This window comes from Diceros bicornis, chromosome 22 (assembly GCF_020826845.1).
Source record: "Diceros bicornis minor isolate mBicDic1 chromosome 22, mDicBic1.mat.cur, whole genome shotgun sequence".
Classification (NCBI taxonomy): Eukaryota; Metazoa; Chordata; class Mammalia; order Perissodactyla; family Rhinocerotidae; genus Diceros; species Diceros bicornis.
This window is the reverse complement of record NC_080761.1, coordinates 16,016,323-16,036,554: the sequence shown is the minus strand read 5'-3', so window position 1 is coordinate 16,036,554 and position 20,232 is coordinate 16,016,323. Positions and strand designations below refer to the sequence as shown.

General features: G+C 38.1%; 1 long non-coding RNA gene across 3 annotated transcripts in view; it reads right to left on the bottom strand.

Annotated features, from left to right (window-relative positions):
- LOC131419972 (uncharacterized) overlaps window positions 1-20,232 on the bottom strand; it is a 121,490-nt gene that overhangs the window by 71,465 nt on the left and 29,793 nt on the right. The window contains exon 1 of one of the 3 annotated variants that reach the window (XR_009223416.1): window positions 3,073-3,205. The exons of the other annotated variants lie outside the window; for them this stretch is intronic. This is a non-coding gene — a long non-coding RNA (uncharacterized LOC131419972). Of the gene's footprint in view, window positions 1-3,072; window positions 3,206-20,232 lie in introns of those variants that run through there. 3 annotated transcript variants of the gene reach the window in all.

The window sequence follows — 20,232 nt, the reverse complement described above, 5'->3', positions numbered from 1 at the left end:
CAGCTCTCTATGGCAAGGAGTCAAAGGGGGCAATTTCCTCATTATAAGATACATTTATTTTTAAATATCAGCTTTGTTTATTTAAAAAAGCAAACATTTTAGGGCCGGCCCTGTGGCTTGGTGGTTAAGTGCGCGCGCTGCGATGCTGGTGGCCCGGGTTCGGATCCCGGGTGCGCATCGAGGCACCACTTCTCCGTCCATCCTGAGGCTGAGTCCCACGTACAGCAACTAGGGGGATGTGCAGCTATGACATACAGCTATCTACTGGGGCTTTGGGGGAAAAAAATAAAATAAATAAAAAAAAAAAAAAAAAAAAAAAAAAAAAAAAAAAAAAGCAAACATTTTAAAATTATTTAAAAATGAGCTTTTTACCTAAAAACATGAAATAAAAACTAAAAATTAAAGAATAGTTAGAGAGTTTCCCGCAAAACACACAAAAATGTATGGATGGCAAAATCAGTTGCATACAATAAAACATTTTAGACAAAAAACACTAAAAGGACAAAGATGTACAGTTTAGCTGAAAGATGAGATGCTATCTGTAATAGATATCTCACAGCATGAAATTTGTACATCAAAACATATGGATCAAGGACTTTAAGAAAAAAGAAGTAACTGATGTAACCACACTAGTGTTCAGATAATTTAATCCAGCTTATTTCAGGAAAAAGAATAGAGGATTTGTTTACATAACAGATATAATTTAATAATATTAAAATATATGCCCTACAGAGTTTTTTTGTTTTTTGGTGAGGAAGATTGGCCCTGAACTAACGTCTGTTGCCAATTTTTCCTCTTTTTGCTGAGGAACATTGGCCCTGAGCTAACATCCGTGCCAATCCTCCTCTATTTTGTATGTGGGACGCTGCCACAGCATGGCCCAGGGTCTGAATCTGTAAACCTCGGCTGCCAAAGTGGAGCACCGTGAACTTAACCACTACACCACCAGGCCAGCCCAGTAATTTTTTTCTTAAGAATGCATGGATCAACTAAAGAGTTTTGAAAGAAAAGGTGAAGACATATTGGGCAAAAAGGAAATCACAACAATTGCCCTAAGGAAAAACAATACCTCACAAACCACTAGGGTGGGTGATTATCTGACCTTATTCTCTCACCAAAATGCAATGAAAAAAAAGTTAATAATATATCTCAATTGAGACAAAGTTTGTAAAACACTTAAAAGTATGATTATCAATCATCATTCTATCAAAGAGGAAGCCAAAACATCATTAGAAAATCATGACGGTCAGCCAAAAGTGTGTTTAGAGGTAAATGTGCATCTTCAAAAAATTGTATTAACGTAAAAGGAAAAATAAAGGAACCATGATTCAACCAATAAGATTCATAAAAGAAAAAAGAGTGATCCTAAGGAAAGCAGGAAGGATATTAATGAAATAAGAAAGGGACAAAAGAAAAACAGCATTACTGCTCAACAAATCCAAGAACTGGCCTTTTGAAAAAAAAAAAAAACAACAAAATCTAATAAAGAAAATAAAGAGAAGATACTAGTAAAATAAATTTTAAATATTAAAGCAGTTGTAAAAACCAATACAGGGGTTTTTATAGTATTAGGAAACATATCTATATATATTTAACTATATAATAATTGTATTGCATACAATTACATTACAGTTATTTATATAATACTGTATATAACAACTGGCCAATAAATTTGAAAATCTTATAAATGGACCTGGTTCTGGAGAATATAAATGAAAAAAAATTATAATTGAAAAATTTATCAAAGAATTACCTCCCAAAAAGGCTTTAGGGTGAGATGGTTTCCTTCAAACTTACAAGGACAGTGATCCCAAGTGTCTCCAGAGAAAAGAAAAGTTGCAAATTTTCACAATGTATTTTGTGAATTTAACGTCACTTGATACCAAAACTGGCAGAGACAAGACAGAGGCCAATTTCAAGGTGAAACCACTCTGGGTTAGGAAGTCTGACTCTTCATTTACTACCTGACTATCTTATACATGAGGAATAAATGAAATAAACCATAAAGAAGAATTTAAAATGTGCTGTTTCTCTGCCATAAGTACACACTTAATGTTAACTAGCTGCTGTAACAATAATATAGAACAAACACACACACGTTCACATTCAGTAAAAGAAACTATAAATCTCACTCAAGAAAATCAATACAAAGGCATAAATAAAATACTCAAAAACTAAACAGCATATTAAAGAAATAAATTTAATTCATGAATATAAGCAGAAAATAATATTAAGAGATCTATTATTCTAATAAATCACATCAACAATTCTAGTGCGAAACTAGATATTAATCTCAATAGATACTGACAAAACACCCAAATCCTGTTCTCAACAAAACCTTTATAAAACCAAAAATGCTGCATAGCCTCAATGATTAACAAAAAGGGGAACAAAAGGTAAAAAAAAACAAAAAGAGGCTAGAGATAAGAAAAACACACAAAAACCACAGCTCTGTTATAAATACGCAATAACCAGTTAAACGTACAATGGTAACAGCAAAATAACAGATATTTACTATTCCAAAAAATAAATTGAAACCAAAAAGTTTTGAACTAAAGACTAAAGCTTTATTATGACAATAAAAGGAAGATCTGAATAATTCAGAGATGGATTTTCTTGAATGAGAAAACCAATGGTTATATAAAGAAGCCACGATTCACACAAGTGTCATAAATTGTCACGATGATTGCTTTTGGAACATGGCAAAACGGTTCTAAATTTTATTTGGAAAAATGAACAGGTAAGAATGTTTCAGAAAATGTTTGAAAAGTGGAGCGATACTATAATGCCAAAAGAATTGACAGAATAATAGTACAAGAAAACTCTAAAGAGACCTTCATAAACGCAACAACTTAAAGAATGCAAAACAAATTATTTTGCGGGGAGATAGATCACTTAAACGACATTGGGCAAAGGGGACCCCCCCCTAAAAATTAGATTTAGACCCTCACACTGAACGAAAATAAATTCTAGTTGGTTAGACATTAACATTGAAAAATGAAACGAGAAAACGTTAGATGAAAATGTAAGTTGGTAATTAATAGATTTTGAGATAGGAAAGGACTTTCTAACCTGGGGTCCATGGATTACTCTACGGTACAGCAAATCTCTGCCATATGTATATTCGGGCTCATTTTAGGGGGAAAGCATACATAGCTTTCGTCAGCATTCATAAAATTCTCCAGGAGGTCCCAGAAGATGCGGTATGACTAAATAAAGAAAATGTATAAAGTACACATATATTTGACCAAATAATAATTTCAAAATAAGAAAAAAGCTCTCTATGTCAAAACAGTATGAAGAAAACTTGAAAGCAAATGACCAATTGATAAAATATTTGTAATAACCGTGGCCAAGCAGTACTATATTCAGTATTTGATATACCAATAAGGAAAATACAACACAGAAGATTAGCAGGCACTTCGTAGAGCAGTCACAGCAGTGTTACCCTTTTGAGTGACTTGGCAACACATTTCTGAAATTCAATTTTAATAATACTTCTTACAATTCAGAAATTTCTCAACACTCAATTTGCAACAAGTGAACAGAGACAGCAGCCACAAAGACCTGAAACCTTCCTGAATCTAAGCTTGCTTGGCTGCAGATCAGATAAAGCATTATTTGGTCAAAACGTATGATAACAGGAGAGCGATGACAAAGTGAACGACAGGATCTGAAGGGAAAGCGACAGGCAGACTGAAGATAATAAAGTAGGAAATATTTTCACAATAAATACATCGTATATGTTAAGAATACTTGGAACCGCCATCACAGCATCAGGAGTTATTGCACTGAATGTTCAAGCATAAAACAGCTGCTGAAAGTTGGTTGTGTAGAGAGACTTTCAACCATTGCCTATATATTTCTGTGTGATTCATATATTTTTTTCAAAGACTATGTATTATTCTAGTGATAATAATCTAATTTTAAAAATGGTTCTATTACTAACAATATTGGTGGTAATGGGATTGCTCTTCCTAGGATCTTTCAGTGTTAAATATTTGTTTCCAAGAAGTTAGTGGCAAATGGAATCAGTGGGTTGTTTGCAAGCACCACTAGGATGAAAAAGGCTCTTAAACTTCTGGATTTCAAAGATGCAGGTTGTTTTTTAATATGGAAATCTTTGGAAGATTGGTAACTTTAAATTTTGCCAAATAAGGACAGCATCATTTCATACGATGATGAAAATTTTATACCAAAATAGTATATAATTTCCAAATAAGTTTCTTTAAAATTTTTTTTAAAAAAACTACAAAATATACCTTTATTCCTACCTTCCATTACCATTATTATTTTCCTTTGCCTGGTGATCCTTGAACACTCTCACTAAACAGCATCTCTACAGACCAGATGGTCTCTGGGCAACCTTCCAATATTATTTCTCAGACAAACTGATAACAATTATTTCATATTCCAGGTAAGGTATCACATGTAATTGAGAGTTTTAGCACAATGAAATGTATAAAATTGAACACATCTGCTATGGAAAATGAGGCTATTCGGTGTCAACTCCAATGGCACCTAAATTCAGAGCAACGAATCAGAATTCAGCCTAATACGATCACTCCTGTATCATGCTCTCTCCAGGAAGCCCTCCACAACATTCTTTCAAGTCAGCTGTAAAGGTTTTGGATAGTAAATAACCAGCAGACTCCCCTGAGAGCCTACCTTAAAATTCATTCAAATTCTTTCCTCCTCCCAGCATTCCCTGGTCGTGTACCGTTTTTTTCAGATAAACTAGATTGTCCACCAAAGATAGAAAAATAAGGTTTTTATTGTATCCTTTCTGACTGGATGAACAATTTTATCTTTGAAGTGACGCCCAACCAGATTTCAATCATATACGGGCAAATTTCTAAATGTGTTGTAGAAATTTAAAAAAATATGGATCATTCAGCCTTTTCTCCTTCTCATTTGGCCTTCTATTACCTAAGGCTTGGCCATGTTTGCAAGCACTATTGGATGAAAAAGGTGAACCTTGGCTAATGTAGCAATCAAACAATAACTCAGTAAACTCAAGAACCAAGTATAAGCTGAACCACTTTTACAACTGCAGCCTCAGCAAAAAAGCTATCCTCTCACTGATGGGCTGGCCTCATCCTTTCCTTATTTGCTATTCTTCACCTTTTTCTACCTTTCCCTACCATCCCTTTCTATCACAATATCATCCTTTGTTTTCTCTTTTCTTTCATAGCACGTGACACCAGGTGTAATTATCTTCAGTCTACGCCTCCCTTAACTGGCATGCGTGCTCTATCAGAGCCAGATTCAAGCATCACACACATTTGTGCTTAACCTGGTCTACCAGTCCCGGCAGATGGATTTCTAGACTCTACAAAGTCAGGGATGCCACCTTTATTTGGTGAGAAGGGGTGGGTACTATTCAGGTCCACTCAGACTTCCTCTGAGAAGAACCATCATTTTTCTCCTCCTAAGCTCTTATTTCCTAATATTTCACATTTCATTACTTGAGCTGATTGGATCCTTTAGTCCAGCCTGTTGATGGAGTTCTCCAGGGACTCTCAGCTCAGATTGACTTTGGCCATAAGGGACAAGCCTCTACAGCAATCCCACAGTTAAGAGTTTCTGTCTCTCTGGTATCTTGTGATCTGTTTGATTTTGAAGGTGCCATATTGTCTCGTATCTGTTAAAAGAGCAACTGACCAGATATTTTTAAAACATGAAATGATTCCACTGTCTGTTAGGTTGAATTTGTTTTTGGTGCTGGTTTTGATTTGAATAAGGATGGTGCCAAAAAAGCTGTTTCAGACACAGCTATGAGGGATAAGGGCAGAAACTAAATCTTAAATGTGTCAACGAATAAAACAGAAAAATCTGATTTACTAAATACAGCAAAATAAAAAGGAACTGAGGACCAATGAATGCTTTCTGTGTTCACAGAAGTCACAAAGACTGGTCTAAAACTCAATCATGACTGACGGGTCCACACAAATTCCAACCCCACGCTGCTATGAGAATCTGTACATGTGAAGTGCAAACGTGAGGTTTTGCTTACAAATGTGAGGTTGCTGTCACTAAAGAAGGACACCATCTTATACCATTTTTTAAATTGATGTCATAATAGTTTATCGCATTGTGAACTTTTAGTTGTACATTATTGCTTGTCAGTCACCATATAAACGCATCCCTTCACCCCTTGTGCCCAGCCCCCTACCCCCTTCCCTCTAGTAACCACCAAACTGTTCTCTCTGTCTGTGTGTTAGTTTATCTTCCACATATGAGTGAAATCACGCAGTATTTGTCTTTCTCCGTCTGGCTTATTTCGCCTAACATAATACCCTCCAGGTCCATCCATGTTGTTGTAAATGGGACGATTTTGTCTTTTTTTATGGCTGAGTAGCATTCCATTGTATGTACATACCACATATTCTTTATCCAATTGTCAGTCGAGGGACACTTAGGTTGCTTCTATGTCTTGGCTATAGTGAATAATGCTGCAATGAACATACGGGTGCATAAGCATCTTTGGATTGTTGATTTCAGGTTCTTTGGATAGATACCCAGTAGTGGTATAGCTGGATCATAAGGTATTTCTATTTTTTTTTAATAATTTTATTTATTTATTTATTTATTTATTTATTTATTTATTTATTTATTTATCCCCCGCAAAGCCCCAGTAGATAGTTGTATGTCATAGCTGCACATCCTTCTAGTTGCTGTATGTGGAATGCAGCCTCAGCATGGCTGGAGAAGAGGTGCGTCGGTGCACGCCCGGGATACGAAATCCCGAACCTGGGCCGCCAGCAGCGGAGCACGCGCACTGAACCGCTAAGCCACGGGGCCAGCCCTCTATTTTTAATTTTTTGAGGAATCACCATACTGTTTTCCATAGAGGCTGCACCAATTTGCATTCCCACCAGCAGTGAATGAGTATTCCCTTTTCTCCACAGCCTCTCCACATTTGTTATTTTTTGTCTTGGTGATTATACTCATTCTAACAGGTGTAAGGTGATATCTTAGTGTAGGTTTGATTGCATTTCCCTGATGATTAGTGATGTTGAACATCTTTTCACATGCCTATTGGTCATCGGTATATCTTCCTTGGAAAAAAGTCTTCATATCCTTTGCCCATTTTTTGATCAGGTTGTTTGTTTTTTTGCTGTTCAGTTGTGTGAGTTCTTTATATATTATGGAGATGAACCCCTTGTCGGATACATGCTTTGCAAATACTTTCTCCCAGCTGGTGGGTTGTCTTTTCATTTTGATTCTGGTTTCACTTGCCTTGCAGAAGCTCTTGAGTCTGATGAAGTCCCACTTGTTTATTTTTTCTTTTGTTTCCCTTGTCCATGTAGACATGGAATTCGAAAAGATCCCTCTATGACCAATGTCAAAGAGTGTATTGCCTATATTTTATTCCAGGAGTTTTATAGTTTCAGGTCTTACTTTCAAGTCTTTGATCTGTCTTGAGTTAGTTTTTGCGTATGCCAAAAGAAGACGGTCTATTTTCCTTCTTTTGCATGTGGCTGTCCAGTTTTCCCAGCACCGTTTATTGAAGAGACTTTCCTTTTTCCGTGTATGTTCTTAGCTCCTTTGTCAAAGATTAGCTGCCTGTAGATGTGTAGCTTTATTTCAGGGCTTTCAATTCTGTTCCATTGATATGTGTGTCTGTTTCTGTACCAGTACCATGCTGTTTTAATTATTATAGCTTTGTAGTATATTTTGAAGTCAGGGATTGTGATGCCTCCAGCTTTGTTCTTTTTCCTCAGGATTGCTTTGGCTATAAATCTAAGGATTTATCCACTTCTTCTAGATTGTCCAATTTGTTAGCATATAGTTTTCCATAGTATTGTTTTATAATCCTTTGTATTTCTGTGGTGTCCATTGTAATTTCTCCTCTTTCATTTCTAATTTTATTTTTGTTGCCCCGTATGAATTTTAGTATTCTTTGTTCTATTTCCACGAAGAATGTCATTGGGATTCTGATTGGGATTGCATTGAATCTGTAGATTGTGTTAGGTAACATGGACATTTTAACTATGTTTATTCTTCTGATCCATGTGCATGGGGTGTCTTTCCATTTCTTTATGTCATCATCGATTTCTTTCAATAATGTCTTATAGTTTTCACTGTATAGGTCTTTCACCTCCTTGGTTAAATATACTCCTAGATATTTTATTCTTTTTGTTGTAATTGTAAATGGGATTGTCTTTCTGAGTTCTTTTTCTGTTAGTTCGTTATTAGAGTATAGAAATGCAACTGATTTTTATAAGTTGATTTTGTACCCTGCAACTTTGCTGTAGTTGTTGATTATTTCTAATACTATTCTGATGGATTCTTTAGGGTTTTCTATACATAAAATCATGTCATCTGCAAACAGCAAGAGTTTCACTTCTTGGTTCCTATTTGGATTCCTTTTATTCCTTTTTCTTGCCTGATTGCTCTGGCCAGAACCTCCAGTACTACGTTGAATAAGAGTGGTGAGAGTGGGCATTCTTGTCTTGTTGCTGTTCTCAGAGGGATAGCTTTCAGTTTTTCCCTGTTGAGTATGATGTTGGCTGTGGGTCTGTCATATATGACCTTTATTATTTTGAGGTACTTTCCTTCTACACCCATTTTATTCAGAGTTTTTATCATAAATGGATGTTGGATCTTGTCAAATGCCTTCTCTGCATCTATTGAGATGATCATATGGCTTTTATTCCTCAGTCTGTTAATGTGGTGATTCACATTGATTGGTTTGCGGATGTTGAGCCATCCCTGTGTCCCTGGTATAAATCCCACTTGATCATGGTGTACAATCTTTTTAATTGCTGTATTCGGTTTGCCCATATTTTTTTGAGGATTTTTGCATCTATGTTCATCAGCGATATTGGCCTGTAATTTTCCTTCTTTGTGTTGTTCTTGTCTGGCTTTGGTATCAGGGTGATGTTGGCCTCATAGAATGTGTTAGGAAGTGTTCCATCTTCCTCTATTTTTTGGAATAGTTTGAGAAGGATAGGTATTAAAGCTTTGAATGTTTGCTAAAATTCTCCAGAGAACCCATCTGCTCCTACGACTTTTATTTATTGGGAGGTTTTTGATTACTGTTTCAATCTCTTTACTTGTGATTGGTCTGCTCAGATTCTCTATTTCTTCTTGATTCAGTTTTGGGAGGTTGTGGTGCCCTTTGTAATTTCTCCTCTTTCATCTCTAACTTCATTTGAGCCTTCTCTCTTTTTTTCGTAGTGACTCTGGCTAAGGGTTTGTCAATTTTGTTTATCTTCTCAAAGAACCAGCTCTTAGTTTCATTGGTCCTTTCTACTATTTTTTTGTGGTTTCAATTTCTGTTTTAATTTTTATTTCCCTCCTTCTGCTGACTTTGGGCATTGCTTGTTCTTCTTTTTCTAATTCTGTTAGGTGTAGTTTAAGGTTTGTTATTTGGGATTTTTCTTGTTGGTTAAGACAGGCCTGTATTGCTATGAGTTCTTGATTCAGTTTTGGGAGGTTGTATGAGTCTAAGGATTTATCCACTTCCTCTAGGTTGTCCAATTTGTTGGCATAGAGTTTTCCATAGTATTCTTTTATAATCCTTTGTATTTTCTCTCAGGACTGCTTTAGCTGCATCCCATATGAGTTGGTATGGTGTATTTTCATTTTCATTTGTCTCCAGATGATTTGATTTTTGATTTCTCCTTTAATTTCTTCCATGATCTATTGGTTGTTCAGTAGTATGTTGTTTAGTCTCCAGATCTTTGTTACTTTCCCAGTTTTTTTCTTATACTTGCTTTCCAGTTTCATAGTATTATGGTCAGAAAAGATGCTTGTTATGATTTCAATCTTCTTAAATGTATAGAGGCTTGCCTTGTTTCCCAACATATGGTCTATCCTTGAGAATGTTCCACATGTGCTTGAGAAGAACATGTAATCTGCTATGTTTGGATGGAGTGCTCTCTATATATCTATTAAGTCCATCTCGTCTAGTTTTTCATTTAAATAAGTTCATTGTTTCCTTATTGACTTTGTCTGGATGATCTATCCATTGATGTAAGTGAGGTGTTAAGATCCCCTACTATTACTGTGTTGTTGTTAATATCTCTTTTTGGTTTGTTGGTAGTTGCTTTATGTACTTTGGTGCTCCTGTGTTGGGTGCATATATATTTATAAGTGATATGTCTTCTTGGTGGAGTATCCCTTTTATCATTATATATTGCCCCTCTTTGTCTCTCATTACCTGTTTTATCTTGAAGTCTACTTTGTCTGATATAAGTACGGCAACACCTGCTTTCTTTTGTTTGCCATTAGCTTGGAGTATTGTCTTCCATCCCTTCACTGTGAGCCAATGTTTGTCTTTAGACCTGAGATGTGTTTCCTGGAGGCAGCATATTGTTGGGTCTTGTTTTTTAATCCATCCCACACTTCTGTATCTTTTGATTGGAGAATTCAATCAATTTACATTTAGAGTGATTATTGATATATTAGGGCTTAATGTTGATATTTTATCGCTCATTTTCCAGCTCTCTTGCATTTGCTTTGTTTTTCATCCCGTGTGTTTCAGACTACCAATTCAGTTTGGTAGTTCCGTATGACGGTTTTCTTAGCTTTCTCTTTATTTATTGTATGGGTCTCTGTTCTGTATATTTGTTTAGTGGTTACCATGAGGTTTGTATAAAAAATCTCATAGATAAGATAGTCCATTTTCTGATGGCCTCTTATTTCCTTAGACTAAGTCGATTCCATCCCTCTCCTCTTCCACTTCTAAGTTATTATTGTCACAATTTATTCCATCTTGTGTTTTGAGTTTGCATTTAAAGTGACGAGGTTATATTTATTTTTGGTGTTTTCCTTCCCTTAATCTTTGATGTTATAATTAAGTGTTTGCTAACCTATTCTGATAGAGAGCTGCAACTTTTCTGATCTTGTCTACCTATTTTTCTCCTTGCTCAAAGCAAGTTGACTCTCCAAACAAAACTCACATAAACTTATAAGCAACCTGTAAAAATTATGTGTGTATGTATAGATCTACACTCCATGGGCTAAAGTACTGCTATTCCTCTCACAGCTACTGTTGCTACCAACAGCTGTACTGCTTCTAAAACTACCACCACGAGCAACTTGTAAGGAGTGAGCAATGTGTAATAGGTGTGTATGGGCACGCTCACATGTGTGTATAAATTACAGTTAAACCCAGAGAAACTCTGCAAGGAAGATACACTATTTATTAACTAAGGAAATGGAGGCTCAGAGAGACTAATTTGCCCAAGGACAGGCAGCTACTAAGAGGTGGTAAGTGGTGAAGTATTAAATCCTGAAATGGCAGCAAAGGAAAAAGCTGAGTTACATACAGATTGTAGTCATCCGTGAGGACAAAGACCACCCCCAGCACCAAGAGCAGAACTGCCTTGAGATCCAACCCAAGTCAGCAAGCAGGTAACACGATTCTCCTTTAGGTCACATCAAAATCAGAACTTTTCAGGAACAAACTTTCCTTTCCTCTTTTTAACTTTCTCAAGAGAATATGAATAAACTTCCAAACACACTAAACATCTGGATTTGCTAGTCTTTTACTCACAAAAAATTATGACATTTCCCAAATCAAAAGGAGAAACAGAGAGATGATAAGAGAGTCATCCCAGTGCAACTAGTGACTGTATGTGAATAATGAATTGGGTAGTTGGGGAGGGCATGGGGAGGGAGCAGGACGTTTCTGCAAAAAAGGAAATGTGTAGCTGCTCAGGAACAGTAAAAGCACTAAGAGAATTCCCCACTTGGGACTTGTGGTTCAGGCGAACCCTGAGATACCCCAGGCAGCAAGTTTGTTTTGAACACAAATAAATAAAATGACATCAGGAGAGGGCTGAACAGAGCATATATTCTCTAAACCTTCGCTCACAAAACCCCACCCAGGAGGAATACGTGTCCCCCATATTCCAATCACTAAGACAAATTACTAGAGGAAAAAAGGGCAAAGGCTGATCTAGTCCCAACAGAAAGAGATAATTTAATGATGGGAGTGGTTGGGGAGACAGAGGAGCTTTATCTCCAAAACGCAATATGAGAGAAATTTCAGAAGGGAGTGAAGGGTTATAGACAGGATCTTTAATGCTCTCTGACACTGAGAAAGGTTGTACGTACAGCTTTATTGGGCAGCAGGATTCCTGCTGGCAATTTTCTATGCTATGTACATTATCAAATACTGTTTGTATTTCACCAACCTACCAGTAGGAGTGTCTCTAGACAGAGCACCTCCCTGTCTGCCTTGGCTATATATGTCTTCCTTGGCTATATGAAAAACTCGAGAAGCTTCCATCCTTCCCAGTGTCCGATAGTCATTTATGCCCAAATGGTTATTAAGCTCAGGCTCTGGGAAGGCCCTTTGCCTGACCAGCCAGACTTGTTCTCTACTGTTTCCTGTAGATTTCGTTTGAGTATTTTTTTGAAGTTTTAGAAGATGGAAGGAAGTGTTATCTTGGATTCTGGGCCCTTTTTGAAAGTTTATTTTCTTCATTCCTTTGTAGACAGTCTTGCAAAGGGAGGGATAATATGAAATATCTATTACTGCGTCAGTTTAACTACATTGAGGATATCGTGTTCTTTGTAAGATCACAGTTTTAAAAGTCAGACACAGATAACTAGGTGCACATTGAACATTCAAAAGCAGAGTCAGGGCCCTTGAATCTCTTTCACTAGAGATTCAAGATGTGAATGATGACATCCTCTCCATTTCATCTACTGACCAGTGGTAAAATTTAGCGGTTGTAGCAACAGGAGCTTCAATGTGCTTCTATTCACATCACTTCACTGCTCCTCACAACAAGTCTGAGATATCTAGCTAGATGTTATTGTTACCACACTTCAGATGAAGAAACTGAAAGTCAATGATAAACTCAGACCAACTCAAACTGTGTAGGTAGGAAATGTCAGAGCTGAGCGGGGAACCCAGGTCTTCAACCTACTTCGGGAGGGAAACAATCTTAGTAGACTCAGGTGTAGCTGCCTGGCCCTGGAGGAGTTGTGTCCATGGGACCCTGGGAGCTATGGATGGGGGAGTGGTGGGCGAGGACCATCCCCAGGCCCACCAGCTAGCAGCTTTTGCAGGAAGGGGAGCTCACCCTTTGCTTGGCTCTTGCCTCTACTGCTAGAGTGTTTCAAGCACAAGGATAGAGTTAGTAAAGCCAAGATCAAACTTTTAGTTGAGGCAGCAAAAAGGCAGAAAGTTCACAAACACATAAGCCTTAATCAAATTGACACATTGTGTGCACGAACTAGGTCTCTGAGTTTGGAGGAAAAGGGATATGCCAAGGATCCAGGTCACAGACTGGACCAGGATGGTCAACTAATGTCAGGGAGAGCCCCTGGCAGGCTGGGCTGTTGTTATTCCACTGACCTCCATCTTCGTTCCCTGTAGAGTTCCATCATACATGGACTCTTCACAGGAAGCTCATGTTCCCCAGTAACCCCCAAACTCTAATGGCTTATTCCAGACTCCAAGCCTTGGCTCATTCTTTTCCCATCCCCTCCACTTACCCAGAGCCCACCCATCTGCAAAATGATGTGAATATAGAACTCTTCTTTTCTTCATACTTTTGGAAGAGCTTGCCAAGGGTAAAATGTTTGTAATAGGATGATGCTAAATCCCCCATATGCCAATACTAGGTCCTAGAAAATCCAGGTCATGCTAAGAGAATGTGAAACCTGTTCTGCCCATCCCCCTCCTACTTAGAGAGGTGTTGAGTTAAAGAGGGGAGGAGGGAGAATTCATTTGGAGATAAATATCAGTGAGTTCTGTCTGTATCCTCTTCAAATGTATCAATCAGAGAGCTTGTGTCCCCTCCGTTGGGAGATGGGACAAAAGAATTGTGTGAGAAAGTGTAGCTAGATTGTCCTTAGACAACAGGGAGGGAGAGAAGGCGGCACTTTCACTCTCAATGGAGGGGGAGAGGAAAGGGGGCAAAGGTTCATGCTTCCCATGGACCAGATGTGCAGATAAGACTGGAGCGATATCTGAAAGAGACTCCACCCCAGATGGCAGCCTGGAGTGGAGAAGGGACCCAGAAGAGGGGCAGAGGAAGGATTTCCGGAAGCCCAGGGTCTGAAAGGCCTTTAGGGGGCTTTGGCCACACCACCGACATTGCAATTGAATTGCCCCAGAAAGGAAAATTCAGAAAGCATCCGCTTTAAGCACTGCGAGCTCAGGGTCAGCCAGGTAGGGCTGGGCTCTTTCCCCGAACCCAGGGTTTTTTTAAGCTATGCACTGTGAAATCAAATTAGTGGATGGTGATCAGCTTCAAAAATAATAATAATAAATTAGAATATGATGGAAAATATCACATAATTTGGATAAGTATTGTTTCCTGAAACTTTTGCTTCAGGTTTATAAATAGGTGTTGGTGTAAATTTTATTCTTGATCGACTTTCCCATTTGTGTTTTCATGTTCTTTGGATAAATACCCAGATGTGGAATAGCTGGATCATATGGTAGTTATTCTTAATTTTTTGAGGAATCTCCACACTGTTTTCCATAGTGGCTGCACCCAGTCTGCATTCTCATCAGCACTGTACGAGGGTTCCCTTTTCTCAACATCCTCTCCAACACTTGTTATTTCTTGTTTTGTTAATTATAGCCTTTCTGACGGGTGTGAGGTGATATCTCATTGTAGTTTTCAATTGCATTTCCCTAATAATTAGTGATGTTGAACATCTTTTCATGGGCCAGTTGGCCATCTGTGTATCTTCTTTGGAAAAATGTCTGTTCAGACCTTTTGCCCATTTTTTAATTGGGTTGTTAGTTTTTTCTTTGTTGAGATGTACGAGTTCTTTATATATTTTGGATATTAACCCTTTATCAGACATATGTTTTGCAAATATCTTCTCCCAATTGTTAGGTTGTCTTTTCATTTTGTTGATGGTTTCCTTTGCTGTGTAGAAGCTTTTTAGTTTGATGTAGTCCCATTTGTTTATTTTTTCTTTTGTTTCCCTTGCCTGGTGAGACACGGTATTCAAAAAGATACTGCTAAGACCAATGAAAAAGAGTGTACTGCCTATGTTTTCTTCTAGAAGTTTTATGGTTTCAGGTCTTACATTCAAGTCTAATCCACTTTGAGTTAATTCTTGTGTATGGTATAAGATAATGGTCTACTTTCATTTTTTTGAATGTGGCTGTCCAGTTTTCCCACCATTTGTTGAGGAGACTTTCCTTTCTCCTTTGTATGTTCTTGGCTCCTTTGTTCAAAATTAGCTGTCCATAGATGTGTGGGTTTATTTCTGGGCTCTCGATTCTGTTCCATTGATCTGTGTGTCTGTTTTTGTGCCAGTACCATGCTGTTTTGGTTACTATTGCTTTGTAGTATATTTTGAAATCAGGGAGTGTGATACCTCCAGCTTTATTCTTTTTTCTCAGGACTGTTTTGGCTATTTGGGGTCTTTTGTTGTTCCATATAAATTTTAGGATTTTTTGTTCTATTTCTGTGGAAAATGTCATTGGGACTTTGATAGGGATTGCATTGAATCTGTATATTGCTTTAGGAAGTATGGACATTTTAACTACGTTTATTCCTCCACTCCACGAGCACAGAATATCTTTCTATTTCTCTGTGTCTTTTTCGATTTCTTTCAACAATGTTTTATAGTTTTCAGTGTATAGTTCTTTCACTTTTTTGATTAAATTTATTCCCAGGTATTTTACACATTTTGTTGGGATTATATTCTTAATTTCTCTTTCTGCTATTTTGTTGCTGGCATATAGAAACACAACCAAATTTTGTGTGTTGATTTTTTACTCTGCAACTTTACTGTATTCCTTATTATTTCTAATAGTTTTTTGGGGGATTCTTTAGAGTTTTCTATATATAAAATCATGTCATCTGCAAATAGTGACAGTTTTACTTCTTCCTCTCCAGTTTAGATCCCTTTTATTTCTTTTTCTTGCCTGATTCCTCTGGCTAGAATTTCCACTACTATGTTAAATAAGAGTGGCAAAAGTGGGCATCCTTGTCTGGTTCCTGTTCTTAGAGGGATAGCTTTCAGTTTTCCACCATTGAGTATGATGTTAGCTTTGGGTCTGTCACATATGGCCTTTATTATGTTGAGGTACTTTTCTTCTATACCCATTTTATTGCGAGTTTTTATCATAAATGGATGCTGTATCTTGTTAAATGCTTTCTCTGCATCTATTGAGATGATCTTGTGATTTTTATTCTTCATTTTGTTAATGTGGTGTATCAACTCTTGTTCTCCACTTCACCCTCAAAGCAGATGAAGTCCATGGCGCTCCTGGAAACCTGGAGGGTGAAGAACTGGTGATTGTGCATCATGCCCTTTAGCCTTTCCATCACTTCACAGTTGGAGATGGACTTCCTGGGCTGCTTCAGCTGCAGGAGGGCTGGGCTGATGGTTGTCTTTGTGACGGGGTTGAGGTAGAGGCCATACAGATGGCAGAGCTCCACTGTCTCAGACACGTCATGGACCCTGGTAGCCGCTGCCTTAGCCGGGGCATTGGGCCACTGCCATTCTGGCCCAAGCTCACCACCATCCCTCGCCCATGACCCCAGCAGGTGCAACCTCCAGGCGGTGTCACCACTGTCAGCCGGAGGCCCCCCTGAAGTGACCCGCTCCACTGCCACTCACCCTGTGACAGTGCTAAGTGCTGGAGATACAAAGGTGAATAAGACACATTAATTTGTGCCTTTGAGAACCTCAGTCTAGAGAGAGAGACAAAGAATAAATAACCAGTTACAAGCATGCCTTCCAGGATGCAGGGACCTTGACTGTCTTGTTCATAGTGTATCGACATTTTCTGGCCATACTGCTGGATAAATATTTGATGAATAAATAAATAGAGGAATGAATGAAAAATACTAAGGGAACACAGAATGGTGTTCTAATGGATCTAATGGAAATGGTGACTCTAATGGATCAGAAAGAGGTAGCCAGGCAAAGCAGGCTGGAGACAGTATTCTGGAAGGAGAAAGGACAAGGTTGGCTCAGGTTTACAGTAACTAATTATGCCTGGATTAGAGGCTGGTGCAGGAGGTGATGAGAGATGAGGCTGAATACGGAGAGAGTCCTATGATGGAGAGCCTCATATGCAAAGCTACTAAGTTAAGATTCTGTCCTAAAATCAATGGAGAGTCATTTTTACTCAGAGAAGCATCATTATGATATTTGTGATGTAGAAAGATCAATCTGAAAGCACATAGAGAACTGGTTGGTTACAGAATGGCTAATACTGGAGGCAAGAAGACCAGTTAGAGAATTGGTGAATAATTCAGGCAAGGGAAGATAAGAGTCTGAAGTAAGGCAGCGATACTAGACAGCCAAGAGAGGGGAGATGGAATTAGCAGAGATCTAAGGGGTAGATTTGAGAGGACTTGAGGACAAATTGAATGTGGGAATTCAGAGAGGAGGAGCAGTGGGTAATGGCCAGGTTACTGTCTCAGGCAACTGTGTGGGCAGTAGAGCCATTTATCAAAATAGGGAGCAAAAAAAAAGTGGTCTAGGGATGGAGTGAGGTGGATTGGAGAATAATGCACTTACATTTCAAGTCTGAGGAGTCTGTTGGGCATCCAATTAGAGATATTAACAGGCAATTGGATGTATGGAACTGGAGCTCAGGAAAACCATTTGGGAAAGAGAAGTAGATTTGGGGGCATCAAGACAGAGGTGATAATGAAAAGCCACCTTCAATCTGGAGATGGCTATATTCATATGCACTTGGGGAGCACTTAAGAATAAGTTATTTTAAAATATTATCAAGATAATGCTCAGGAAGGTCAGCTCAGTGGCTAGACAGCAAGGGTGGCTGATGGCCTTCTCCCAGGGTGGGGAAGGAGCTGATTTCTCGTCTTGTCATCCCCACTCCCTGACATTTTTATGTAGTCAACCTACTGCTCCAAGACGAACCTTTTTGTACGGGAAAGGAAGCAAGATTTGAAGCAGGCTCTAAGAGGCTGCCCTTTGCTTCTTTCATCTAAAAGTTTTAAGTAACAAAAAACCCACTCTAAAATACACTCCCCATCCCAGGTGTTTGGATTAGCAGAAAGAGGCTGGGCAATAATTTAGGGCATGATGCTCTTCTAAGAATCTGATCATCCATTAGTAACACACATACCTCAAAAACTCACATGTAAGTTCAGGTCCTGACACAACCCCTTCGCTCCAAACATACTGAAATGGTGGACTTAATATAAACAGAGAGAACCAGAAAAAGAGAAAGGTTGGCTCAACAATAAGATGAAATCTCTTTGGACCTGAAAGAGAATATAAATGCAAAATAGTGGTCAGATTCAAGCCACCCACCTGCTTTGCTCTGGGCCCAGATGTAGGCAGTGGTGGCTGTGAGTTCAATTTTCTACATAATAGGGACTAAAAGTGTTTCATATGAGACCTGGGCCAAAATCCAGGCTTCAAGTTTAAAACAGGTGTCATGGTCGACTCTCTGCCCTCACTGACATCACCTCTGACCAGGAACTCCCTAAGCTGTGCCCTGAATCACTGATGGGATCTGCATTGTCATAAATATCACCTCCAGGAACACTTGAACCCAAAGTTTCCCACTCAAAATGAGCCTGAGACCCAAATTCCAAAGTGTGTGGATAAAATGAATGCTAAGAAAAACGACACACAACCAAGAATTAGAACATAAATTTACTGCAGATAATATTAAATTTATGGAAAAGTTTCACAAAGTTTTTAAAATCAGGATGTTTAAGATGCTCAAAAAATAGGTAAAGACATTAATATCCATAAAAAATAAATTATGAAACACAAATAGGAAGATATGAAACAAAAATGGATATGAAAAAGAATTAGAAATCTTAAAAATAGGTCATTTAAATAAACTAAAATAATAGATGGGGTGAACTTTAGACTAAACATTCAGAGAACAAATTAGGGAAATGGAATAGAGTCCTGAAGAATTAACCTAGTATAAACCACAGAGAGTCAAAGAGATAAAAATGTAAAAGAGCAGGTGGGAGACATAGAGATCAAGATCAAGATCATAGATCAAGAAACTCTGAATTACATTTAATAAGGAATTCCAGAAAAGGAGAATGGAGGGAAGGGTAGAGAAGCAATACCTGAAGATCTAATAGCTAAAAATTTTCCAATTTGCAAAAAGACATTAGGATTTCTTCGTTTTTTATTCATTCAGCTAACACTTAACGCTCACTTACTATGTGTTACACTCTAGACTAGGAACGGGGGATACAACGTGAATGTGGTACAATCCTTGCTCTGTGGGTCTCACAATTAGTAGGAGAGATGGACATGTTTAATTAAAGTATAGTGTAAAAAGAGCTATGATAAAACCGTGTATTACAGAATCAAGAAGAAGGAAGAATATTTCTGGGAGGACTAAGAAGCTTCAGAGAGGAGATGATGTTCAAGCTGGGTCTTTAAGTTGAGAGCTCCCTAGAGCATTGTTCTCCAGGAAGAGGAAAGGTGTGGACTAAAGTCATGGCGGCAAGAAGAGCATGACATATTTGTGGCTGCTGAGGGAGTTCTAGGTGGTTCTAGTTCTAGAGTACATGGCAGGAGAGTTGAGACATAAGCCAAAAGGAGAGAATTTAATTACCTTTTAAAAATGGAAAACATTTATTGAAGTCTTTATTGAAGGACAATAAGTAAATATATACCATGGTGGGATATACTATGTTCATAAATGTGATGACTTAGGATCATAAAGACGGATTTTTCCCCTCAAATAAATTCAACACAATGCCAATCAACATCCACAGGATTTTTTTAATGAAATGTGACTGATTATAAAATTTAAATAGAAGAAGGGGTGGGAATAGCCAAGATCATTTTGAAAGGGATAACAGGAATATACCCTACCAGCTATCAATATTAATCTAATAAGTTTTAACAATTAAAACACTGTAGGAGGTATTTCTGTCTTGTTGAGGAGTCACTGTGACCACCTTTCTATGGCAAGCTATGGAGGAAAATGAGCAGGTTTGAATTTTAGGAAGATTACTCCGGCATTATTGGACAAGATGACGTGGGTTGGAGGGGGTGGTGGTGACAAGACCAGAATTGGGGTGACGTGCTGGCTACTTCAGAAAGTCTGCTAAGAGATGCTGAGAATGGAAAATGAGAACAGTGAGGATGGAGGAAGAGATCTGAGTAGAGAAATGTTTAAGAGAGAGAATCAACAGACCTTGAGTTTTCCTTTGTTGGAGCGACATGGGTTGGGCAGGAGGCAAGGGAAAGAGAAGAGTCAAGGATAACTTCAAGGGATCAAACCTGGGCAATTGACTGGACAGTGGGTCCATGAAGACAAAGAGGGAC